Here is an 11,859-nt window from a genome sequence, read left to right on the forward strand (position 1 = left end):
CCTCTCCTCGCTTTCCTCACCCACTCGGCTCTCGGCCTCTCGTCACTCTCTTCACCCGCTCCGCTCCCGGCCTCTCCTCACCCACTCCGCTCTCGGCCTCTCCTCACTCTCTTCACCCGCTCCGCTCTCGGCCTCTCCTCATCCTCTTCACCCGCTCCGCTCTCGGCCTCTCTTCACCCTCTTCACCCACTCCGCTCTCGGCCTCTCCTCACGCTCTTCACCCGCTCTCGGCCTCTCCTCATCCTCTTCACCCGCTCCACCCTCGGCCTCTCTTCACCCGCTCCGCTCTCGTCCTCTTCACACGCTCTCGGCCGCTCCTCACCCTCTTTACCTGCTCTCGGCCTCCCCTCACCCTCTTCACCCGCTCCGCTCTCGGTCTCTCCTCGCTCTCTTCACCCGCTCCGCTCTCGGCATCTCCTCGCAATCTTCACCCGCTGCGCTCTCAGCCTCTCCTCGCCCTCTTCAGCCACTCCGATCTCGGCCTCTCCTCACTCTCTTCACCCGCTCCACTCTCGGCCTCTCCTCGCCCTCTTCACCCGCTCCGCTCTCGGCCTCTCCTCACCCTCTTCACCCGCTCCGCTCTCGGCCTCTCTTCACCCTCTTCACCCGCTCCGCTCTCGGCCTCTCCTCACTCTCTTCACCCGCTCCGATCTCGGCCTCTCCTCACTCTCTTCACCCGCTCCACTCTCGGTCTCTCCTCACCCTTTTCACCCGCTCCGCTCCCGGCCTCTCCTCACCCTCTTCACCCGCTCCGCTCTCGGCCTCTCCTCGCTCTCTTCACCCACTCCGCTCTCGGTCTCTCCTCACCCTCTTCACCCGCTCCGCTCCCGGCCTCTCCTCACCCTCTTCACCCGCTCCACTCTCGGCCTCTCCTCACTCTCTTCACCCGCTCTGCTCTCGGCCTCTCCCTCTTCACACGCTCCGCTCTCGGCCTCTCCTCACTCCCCTCACCCGCTCCGCACTCGGCCTCTCTTCACCCGCTCCGCTCTCGGCCTCTCCTCACCCTGTTCACTCTCGGGCTCTCCTCACCCTCTTCACCCGCTCCGCTCTCGGCCTCTCCCTCTTGACCCGCTCCACTCTCGGCCTCTCCTCACCCTCTTCACCCGCTCCGCTCTCGGCCTCTTCTCACTCTCTTCACCCGCTCAGCTCTCGGCCTCTCCTCGCCCTCTTCACCCGCTCAACTCTCGGCCTCTCCTCGCCCTCTTCACCCGCTCCGCTCTCAGCCTCTCCTCACTCTCTTCACCCGCTCCACTCTTGGCCTCTCCTCACCCTCTTCACCCGCTCCGCTCTCGGCCTCTCCTCACCCTCTTGACCCACTCTCGGCCTCTCCTCACTCTCTTCACCCACTCCACTCTCGGCCTCTCCTCACCCTCTTCACCCTCTCTCGGCCTCTCCTCACGCTCTTCACCCACTCCGCTCTCGGCCTCTCCTCACCCTCTTCACCTGCTCCGCTCTCGGCTTCTCCTCACTCTCATCACCCGCTCCACTCTCGGCCTCTCCTCCCCGTCTTCACCCGCTCTTGGCCTCTCCTCACCCTCTTCACCCGCTCCTCTCTCGGTCTCTCCTCACCCTCTTCACCCGCTCCTCTCTCGGCCTCTCCTCGCCCTCTTCACCCGCTCCGCTCTCAGCCTCTCCTCACCCTCTTCAGCCGCTCCACTCTCGGCCTCTCCTCCCCGTCTTCACCCACTCTCGGCCTCTCCTCACTCTCTTCACCCACTCCACTCTCGGCCTCTCCTCACCCTCTTCACCCTCTCTCGGCCTCTCCTCACGCTCTTCACCCACTCCGCTCTCGGCCTCTCCTCACCCTCTTCACCCGCTCCTCTCTCGGCCTCTCCTCACGCTCTTCACCCACTCCGCTCTCGGCCTCTCCTCACCCTCTTCACCTGCTCCGCTCTCGGCTTCTCCTCACTCTCTTCACCCGCTCCACTCTCGGCCTCTCCTCCCCGTCTTCACCCGCTCTTGGCCTCTCCTCACCCTCTTCACCCGCTCCTCTCTCGGTCTCTCCTCACCCGCTCCTCTCTCGGCCTCTCCTCGCCCTCTTCACCCGCTCCGCTCTCAGCCTCTCCTCACCCTCTTCAGCCGCTCCACTCTTGGCCTCTCCTCCCCGTCTTCACCCGCTCTCGGCCTCTCCTCACCCTCTTCACCCGCTCCTCTCTCGGCCTCTCCTCACCCTCTTCACCCACTCCGCTCTCGGCCTCTCCTCACCCTCTTGACCCACTCCACTCTCGGCCTCTCCTCACTCTCTTCACCCGCTCCGCTCTCGGCCTCTCTTCGCTCTCTTCACCCACTCGGCTCTCGGACTCTCCTCTCCCCCCGCTCCACTCTCGGCCTCTCCTCGCTCTCATCACCCACTCGGCTCTCGGCCTCTCCTCACCCTCTTCACCCGCTCCGCTCCCGGCCTCTCCTCACTCTCTTCACCCACTCCACTCTTGGCCTCTTCTCACTCTCTTCACCCGCTCCGCTCTCGGCCTCTCCTCACCCTCTTCACCCACTCCGCACTCGGCCTCTCCTCACCCTCTTCCCCCGCTCTCGGCCTCTCCTCACCCTCTTCAGCCGCTCCGCTCTCGGCCTCTCCCTCTTCACCCACCCCGCACTTGGCCTCTCCTCACCCTCTTCGCTCTCGGCCTCTCCCTCTTCACCCGCTCCGCTCTCGGCCTCTCCTCACCCTCTTCACCCGCTCCACTCCCGGCCTCTGCTCACCCTCTTCACCCGCTCCGCTCTCGGCCTCTCCTCACCCTCTTCACCTGCTCCGCTCTCGGCCTCTCCTCCCCCCTTCACCCGCTCCCGGCCTCACCTCACCCTCTTCACCTGCTCCGCTCTCGGCCTCTCCTCGCCTTCTTCAGCCGCACCGCTCTCAGCCTCTCCTCACCCTCTTCACCCACTCCACTCTCGGCCTCTCCTCACCCTCTTCACCCACTCCACTCTCGGCCTCTCCTCACCCTCTTCACCCACTCCACTCTCGGCCTCTCCTCACCCTCTTCACCCACTCCACTCTCGGCCTCTCCTCGCTCTCTGCACCCACTCGGCTCTTGGCCTCTGCTCACCCTCATCACCCGCTCCGCTCGAGGCCTCTCCTCGCTCTCTTCACCCGCTTCGCTCTCGGCCTCTCCTCACCCTCTTCACCCGCTCCGCTCGAGGCCTCTCCTCGCTCTCTTCACCCGCTTCGCTCTCGGCCTCTCCTCACCCTCTTCACCCGCTCCGCTCCCGGCCTCTTCTCACTCTCTACACCCACTCCGCTCTCGGCCTCTCCTCACTCTCTTCACCCGCTCCGCTCTCGGCCTCTCCTCCCCCTTTTCACCCGCTCCGCTCTCGGCCTCTCCTCACCCTCTTCACCCGCTCCGCTCTCGGCCTCTCCTCATCCTCTTCACCCGCTCCGCCCTCGGCCTCTCCTCACCCTTTTCACCCGCTCCGCTCTCGGCCTCTCCTAAACCTCTTCACCCGCTCCGCTCTCGGCCTCTCCTCATCCTCTTCACCCGCTCCGCTCTCGGCCTCTCCTCACCCTCTTCACCCGCTCCGCTCTCGGCCTCTCCTCACCTTCTTCAGCCGCTCCGCACTCGGCCTCTCCTCACCCTCTTCGCCCGCTCCGCTCTCGGCCTCTCCTTCTTCACCCGCTCCGCTCTCGGCCTCTCCTCACCCTCTTCACCCGCTCCGCTCTCGGCCTCTCCTCATGCTCTTCACCCGCTCTCGGCCTCTCCTCACCCTTTTCACCAGCTCCACTCTTGGCCTCTCCTCGCCCTCTTCACCCGCTCCGCTCTCGGCCTCTGCTCACCCTCTTCACCCGCTCCGCTCTCGGCCTCTCCTCACCGTCTTCACCCGCTCCGCTCTCGGCCTCTCCTCACGCTCTTCACCCGCTCTCGGCCTCTCCTCACCCTTTTCACCAGCTCCACTCTTGGCCTCTCCTCACCCTCTTCACCCGCTCCGCTCTCGGCCTCTCCTCACCCTCTTCACCCGCTCCTCACCCTCTTCACTGCTCTCGGCCTCTCCTCACCCTTTTCACCCGCTCCACGCTTGGCCTCTCCACGCCGTCTTCACCCGCTCCGCTCTCAGCCTCTCCTCACTCTCTTCACCTGCTCCGCTCTCAGCCTCTCCTCACTCGCTTCACCCGCTCCGCTCTCGGGCTCTCCTCACTCTCTTCACCCGCTCCGCTCTCGGCCTCTCCTCACCCTCTTCACCCACTCTCGGCCTCTCCTCACTCTCTTCACCCACTCCACTCTCGGCCTCTCCTCACCCTCTTCACCCGCTCTCGGCCTCTCCTCACTCTCTTCACCCGCTCCACTCTCAGCCTCTCCTCACTCTCTTCACCCACTCCGCTCTCGGCCTCTCCTCACCCTCTTCACCTGCTCCGCTCTCGGCCTCTCCTCACTCTCTTCACCCGCTCCACTCTCAGCCTCGCCTCACTCTCTTCACCCGCTCCGCTCTCGGCCTCTCCTCGCCCTCTTCACCCGCTCCGCTCTCGGCCTCTCCTCACCCTCTTGACCCACTCCACTCTCGGCCTCTCCTCACCCTCTTGACCAACTCCACTCTCGGCCTCTCCTCACTCTCTTCAAACGCTCCGCTCTCGGCCTCTCCTCGCTTTCCTCACCCACTCGGCTCTCGGCCTCTCGTCACTCTCTTCACCCGCTCCGCTCCCGGCCTCTCCTCACCCACTCCGCTCTCGGCCTCTCCTCACTCTCTTCACCCGCTCCGCTCTCGGCCTCTCCTCATCCTCTTCACCCGCTCCGCTCTCGGTCTCTCTTCACCCTCTTCACCCACTCCGCTCTCGGCCTCTCCTCACGCTCTTCACCCGCTCTCGGCCTCTCCTCATCCTCTTCACCCGCTCCACCCCTCGGCCTCTCTTCACCCGCTCCGCTCTCGTCCTCTTCACACGCTCTCGGCCGCTCCTCACCCTCTTCACCCGCTCCGCTCTCAGTCTCTCCTCGCTCTCTTCACCCGCTCCGCTCTCGGCATCTCCTCGCAATCTTCACCCGCTGCGCTCTCAGCCTCTCCTCGCCCTCTTCAGCCACTCCGATCTCGGCCTCTCCTCACTCTCTTCACCCGCTCCACTCTCGGCCTCTCCTCGCCCTCTTCACCCGCTCCGCTCTCGGCCTCTCCTCACCCTCTTCACCCGCTCCGCTCTCGGCCTCTCTTCACCCTCTTCACCCGCTCCGCTCTCGGCCTCTCCTCACTCTCTTCACCCGCTCCACTCTCGGCCTCTCCTCACCCTCTTCACCCGCTCTCAGCCTCTCCTCACACTCTTCACCTGCTCCTCTCTCGGCCTCTCCTCACCCTCTTCACCCACTCCACTCTCGGCCTCTCCTCACCCTTTTCACCCACTCCGCTCTCGGCCGCTCCTCACCCTCTTCACCCCCTCCGCACTCGGCCTCTCCTCACCCTCTTCACCCGCTCAACTTTCAGCCTCTCCTCATCCTCTTCACCCGCTCCGCTCTCGGCCTCTCCTCACCCTGTTCACCCGCACTCGGCCTCTCCTCACCCTCTTCACCTGCTCTCGGCCTCTCCTCACCCTCTTCACACGCTCTCGGCCTCTCCTCGCTCTCTTCACCCGCTCCGCCCTTGGCCTCTCCTCACCCTCTTCACCCGCTCCGCACTCGGCCTCTCCTCACCCTCTTCACCCGCTCTCGGCCTCTCCTCACCCTCTTCACCCGCTCCGCTCTCGGCCTCTCCTCACCCTCTTCATCCGCTCCGCACTCGGCCTCTCCTCACCCTCTTCACACGCTCTCGGCCTCTTCTCACCCTCTTCACCTGCTCTCGGCCTCTCCTCACCCTCTCCACTCTCAGCCTCTCCTCACCCTCTTCACCCGCTCCGCTCTCGGCCTCTCCTCCCCCTCTTCACCCGCTCTCGGCCTCTCCTCACCCTCTTCACCCGCTCCGCTCTCGGCCTCTCCTCACCCTCTTCACCCGCTCCGCTCTCGGCCTCTCCTCTCCCTCTTCACCAGCTCCGCTCTCGGCCTCTCCTCACCCTCTTCACCCGCTCCACTCTCGGCCTCTCCTCGCCCTCTTCAGCCGCTCCGCTCTCAGCCTCTCCTCACTCTCTTCACCCGCTCCACTCTCGGCCTCTCCTACCCCTCTTCACCCGCTCTCGGCCTCTCCTCGCCCTCTTCACCCGCTCCGCTCTCAGCCTCTCCTCACTCTCTTCACCCGCTCCACTCTCGGCCTCTCCTCCCCCTCTTCACCCGCTCTCGGCCTCTCCTCACCCTCTTCACCCGCTCCTCTCTCGGTCTCTCCTCACCCTCTTCACCCGCTCCTCTCTCGGCCTCTCCTCGCCCTCTTCACCCGCTCCGCTCTCAGCCTCTCCTCACCCTCTTCAGCCGCTCCACTCTTGGCCTCTCCTCCCCGTCTTCACCCGCTCTCGGCCTCTCCTCACCCTCTTCACCCGCTCCGCTCTCGGCCTCTCCTCACCCTCTTGACCCACTCCACTCTCGGCCTCTCCTCACTCTCTTCACCCGCTCCACTCTCCGCCTCTCCTCGCTCTCTTCACCCACTCGGCTCTCGGCCTCTCCTCACCCTCATCACCCGCTCCGCTCTCGGCCTCTCCTCACCCTCTTCACCCGCTCCGCTCCCGGCCTCTCCTCACTCTCTTCACCCACTCCACTCTTGGCCTCTCCTCACTCTCTTCACCCGCTCCGCTCTCGGCCTCTCCTCACCCTCTTCACACGCTCCGCTCTCGGGCTCTCCTCACCCTCTTCACCCACTCCGCACTCGGCCTCTCCTCACCCTCTTCCCCCGCTCTCGGCCTCTCCTCACCCTCTTCAGCCGCTCCGCTCTCGGCCTCTCCCTCTTCACCCACCCCGCAGTTGGCCTCTCCTCACCCTTTTCGCCCGCTCCGCTCTCGGCCTCTCCCTCTTCACCCGCTCCGCTCTCGGCCTCTCCTCACCCTCTTCACCCGCTCCGCTCCCGGCCTCTGCTCACCCTCTTCACCCGCTCCGCTCTCGGCCTCTCCTCACCCTCTTCACCTGCTCCGCTCTCGGCCTCTCCTCGCCTTCTTCAGCCGCTCCGCTCTCGGCCTCTCCTCACCCTCTTCACCCACTCTCGGCGTCTCCTCACTCCCTTCACCCGCTCCGCTCTCGGCCTCTCCTCGCCCTCTTCAGCCGCTCCGCTCTCGGCCTCTCCTCACCCCCTTCACCCGCTCCGCTCTCGGCCTCTCCCTCTTCACCCGCTCCGCTCGAGGCCTCTCCTCGCTCTCTTCACCCGCTTCGCTCTCGGCCTCTCCTCACCCTCTTCACCCGCTCCGCTCCCGGCCTCTCCTCACTCTCTTCACCCGCTCCGCTCTCGGCCTCTCCTCACCCTTTTCACCCGCTCCGCTCTCGGCCTCTCCTCACTCTTTTCACCCGCTCCGCTCTCGGCCTCTCCTCATCCTCTTCACCCACTCCGCCCTCGGCCTCTCCTCACCCTTTTCACCCGCTCCGCTCTCGGCCTCTCCTCACCCTCTTCACCCGCTCCGCTCTCGGCCTCTCCTCATCCTCTTCACCCGCTCCGCTCTCGGCCTCTCCTCACCCTCTTCACACGCTCTCGGCCTCTCCTCACACTCTTCACCTGCTCTCGGCCTCTCCTCACCCGCTCCGCTCTCGGCCTCTCCTCACCTTCTTCAGCCGCTCCGCACTCGGCCTCTCCTCACCCTTTTCGCCCGCTCCGCTCTCGGCCTCTCCTCACCTTCTTCAGCCGCTCCGCTCTCGGCCTCTCCACGCCCTCTTCACCTGCTCCGCTCTCAGCCTCCCCTCACTCGCTTCACCCGCTCCGCTCTCGGCCTCTCCTCACCCTCTTCACCCACCCTCGGCCTCTCCTCACTCACTTCACCCGCTCCGCTCTCGGCCTCTCCTCGCCCTCTTCACCCGCTCCGCTCTCGGCCTCTCCTCGCCCTCTTCAGCCGCACCACTCTCGGGCTCTCCTCACCCTTTTCACCCACTCCGCTCTCGGCCTCTCCTCACCCTCTTCACCCGCTCCGCTCTCGGCCTCTCCTCACCCTCTTCAGCCGCACCACTCTCGGGCTCTCCTCACCCTTTTCACCCACTCCGCTCTCGGCCTCTCCTCACCCTCTTCACCCGCTCCGCTCTCGGCCTCTCCTCACCCTCTTCACCCGCTCTCGGCCTCTCCTCATCCTCTTCACCCGCTCCGCCCTCGGCCTCTCCTCATCCTCTTCACCCGCTCCGCTCTCGTCCTCTCCTCACCCTCTTCACACGCTCTCGGCCTCTCCTCACCCTCTTTACCTGCTCTCAGCCTCCGCTCACCCTCTTCACCCGCTACGCTCTCGGCCTCTCCTCACCCTCTTCACCCACTCCGCTCTCGGCCTCTCCTCACCCTCTTCACCCACTCCACTCTCGGCCTCTCCTCGCCCTCTTCACCCGCTCCACTCTCGGCCTCTCCCTCTTCATCCGCTCCGCTCTCAGCCTCTCCTCACTCTCTTCACCCGCTCCACTCTCGGCCTCTCCTCCCCCTCTTCACCCGCTCTCGGCCTCTCCTCGCCCTCTTCACCCGCTCCGCTCTCAGCCTCTCCTCACTCTCTTCACCCGCTCCACTCTCGGCCTCTCCTCCCCGTCTTCACCCGCTCTCGGCCTCTCCTCACCCTCTTCACCCGCTCCTCTCTCGGCCTCTCCTCGCCCTCTTCAGCCGCTCCGCTCTCAGCCTCTCCTCACTCTCTTCACCCGCTCCACTCTCGGCCTCTCCTCCCCCTCTTCACCCGCTCTCGGCCTCTCCTCGCCCTCTTCACCCACTCCGCTCTCAGCCTCTCCTCACTCTCTTCACCCGCTCCACTCTCGGCCTCTCCTCCCCCTCTTCACCCGCTCTCGGCCTCTCCTCACCCTCTTCACCCGCTCCTCTCTCGGTCTCTCCTCACCCTCTTCAGCCGCTCCACTCTTGGCCTCTCCTCCCCGTCTTCACCCGCTCTCGGCCTCTCCTCACCCTCTTCACCCGCTCCGCTCTCGGCCTCTCCTCACCCTCTTGACCCACTCCACTCTCGGCCTCTTCTCACTCTCTTCACCCGCTCCGCTCTCGGCCTCTCTTCGCTCTCTTCACCCACTCGGCTCTCGGCCTCTCCTCACCCCCCGCTCCAATCTCGGCCTCTCCTCGCTCTCTTCACCCACTCCACTCTTGGCCTCTCCTCACTCTCTTCACCCGCTCCGCTCTCGGCCTCTGCTCACCCTCTTCACACGCTCCGCTCTCGGCCTCTCCTCACCCTCTTCACCCGCTCCGCTCTCGGCCTCTCCTCATCCTCTTCACCCGCTCCGCCCTCGGCCTCTCCTCACCCTTTTCACCCGCTCCGCTCTCGGCCTCTCCTCACCCTCTTCACCCGCTCCGCTCTCGGCCTCTCCTCATCCTCTTCACCCGCTCCGCTCTCGGCCTCTCCTCACCCTCTTCACACGCTCTCGGCCTCTCCTCACACTCTTCACCTGCTCTCGGCCTCTCCTCACCCGCTCCGCTCTCGGCCTCTCCTCACCTTCTTCAGCCGCTCCGCACTCGGCCTCTCCTCACCCTCTTCACCCGCTCCACTCTCGGCCTCTCCTCACCTTCTTCAGCCGCTCCGCTCTCGGCCTCTCCACGCCTTCTTCACCTGCTCCGCTCTCAGCCTCCCCTCACTCGCTTCACCCGCTCCGCTCTCGGCCTCTCCTCACCCTCTTCACCCACCCTCGGCCTCTCCTCACTCACTTCACCCGCTCCGCTCTCGGCCACTCCTCGCCCTCTTCACCCGCTCCGCTCTCGGCCTCTCCTCGCCCTCTTCAGCCGCACCACTCTCGGGCTCTCCTCACCCTTTTCACCCACTCCGCTCTCGGCCTCTCCTCACCCTCTTCACCCGCTCCGCTCTCGGCCTCTCCTCGCCCTCTTCAGCCGCACCACTCTCGGGCTCTCCTCACCCTTTTCACCCACTCCGCTCTCGGCCTCTCCTCACCCTCTTCACCCGCTCCGCTCTCGGCCTCTCCTCACCCTCTTCACCCGCTCCGCTCTCGGCCTCTCCTCACCCTCTTCACCCGCTCTCGGCCTCTCATCATCCTCTTCACTGGCTCCGCCCTCGGCCTCTCCTCACCCTCTTCACCCGCTCCGCTCTCGTCCTCTCCTCACCCTCTTCACACGCTCTCGGCCTCTCCTCACCCTCTTTACCTGCTCTCAGCCTCCGCTCACCCTCTTCACCCGCTACGCTCTCAGCCTCTCTTCACCCTCTCCTCTCTCGGCCTCTCCTCACCCTCTTCACCCACTCCGCTCTCGGCCTCTCCTCACCCTCTTCACCCGCTCTCGGTCTCTCCTCACCCTCTTCACCCGCTCCTCTCTCGGCCTCTCCTCGCCCTCTTCACCCGCTCCGCTCTCAGCCTCTCCTCACTCTCTTCACCCGCTCCGCTCTCGGCCTTTCGTCACCCTCTTCACACACTCTCGGCATCTCCTCACCCTCTACACCCACCCTCGGCCTTTCCTCACTCACTTCACCCGCTCCGCTCTCGGCCTCTCCTCACCCTCTTCAGCCGCTCCGCTCTCGGCCTCTCCTCACCCTCTTCACCCGCTCCGCTCTCGGCCTCTCCTCACCCTCTTCACCTGCTCCGCTCTCGGCCTCTCCTCGCCTTCTTCAGCCGCTCCGCTCTCGGCCTCTCCTCACCCTCTTCACCCACTCTCGGCGTCTCCTCACTCCCTTCACCCGCTCCGCTCTCGGCCTCTCCTCGCCCTCTTCAGCCGCTCCGCTCTCGGCCTCTCCTCACCCCCTTCACCCGCTCCGCTCTCGGCCTCTCCCTCTTCACCCGCTCCCCTCGAGGCCTCTCCTCGCTCTCTTCACCCGCTTCGCTCTCGGCCTCTCCTCACCCTCTTCACCCGCTCCGCTCCCGGCCTCTCCTCACTCTCTTCACCCGCTCCGCTCTCGGCCTCTCCTCACCCTTTTCACCCGCTCCGCTCTCGGCCTCTCCTCACCCTCTTCACCCGCTCCGCTCTCGGCCTCTCCTCATCCTCTTCACCCGCTCCGCCCTCGGCCTCTCCTCACCCTTTTCACCCGCTCCGCTCTCGGCCTCTCCTCACCCTCTTCACCCGCTCCGCTCTCGGCCTCTCCTCATCCTCTTCACCCGCTCCGCTCTCGGCCTCTCCTCACCCTCTTCACACGCTCTCGGCCTCTCCTCACACTCTTCACCTGCTCTCGGCCTCTCCTCACCCGCTCCACTCTCGGCCTCTCCTCACCTTCTTCAGCCGCTCCGCTCTCGGCCTCTCCACGCCCTCTTCACCTGCTCCGCTCTCAGCCTCCCCTCACTCGCTTCACCCGCTCCGCTCTCGGCCTCTCCTCACCCTCTTCACCCACCCTCGGCCTCTCCTCACTCACTTCACCCGCTCCGCTCTCGGCCTCTCCTCGCCCTCTTCACCCGCTCCGCTCTCGGCCTCTCCTCGCCCTCTTCAGCCGCACCACTCTCGGGCTCTCCTCACCCTTTTCACCCACTCCGCTCTCGGCCTCTCCTCACCCTCTTCACCCGCTCCGCTCTCGGCCTCTCCTCGCCCTCTTCAGCCGCACCACTCTCGGGCTCTCCTCACCCTTTTCACCCACTCCGCTCTCGGCCTCTCCTCACCCTCTTCACCCGCTCCGCTCTCGGCCTCTCCTCACCCTCTTCACCCGCTCTCGGCCTCTCCTCATCCTCTTCACCCGCTCCGCCCTCGGCCTCTCCTCATCCTCTTCACCCGCTCCGCTCTCGTCCTCTCCTCACCCTCTTCACACGCTCTCGGCCTCTCCTCACCCTCTTTACCTGCTCTCAGCCTCCGCTCACCCTCTTCACCCGCTACGCTCTCAGCCTCTCTTCACCCTCTTCACCCGCTCCTCTCTCGGCCTCTCCTCACCCTCTTCACCCACTCCGCTCTCGGCCTCTCCTCACCCTCTTCACCCACTGCACTCTCGGCCTCTCCTCGCCCTCT

This window comes from Somniosus microcephalus, chromosome 4 (genome assembly GCF_052327205.1).
Source record: "Somniosus microcephalus isolate GS21.2 chromosome 4, FLI_Smic_1.0, whole genome shotgun sequence".
In the NCBI taxonomy this organism is placed as follows: domain Eukaryota; kingdom Metazoa; phylum Chordata; class Chondrichthyes; order Squaliformes; family Somniosidae; genus Somniosus; species Somniosus microcephalus.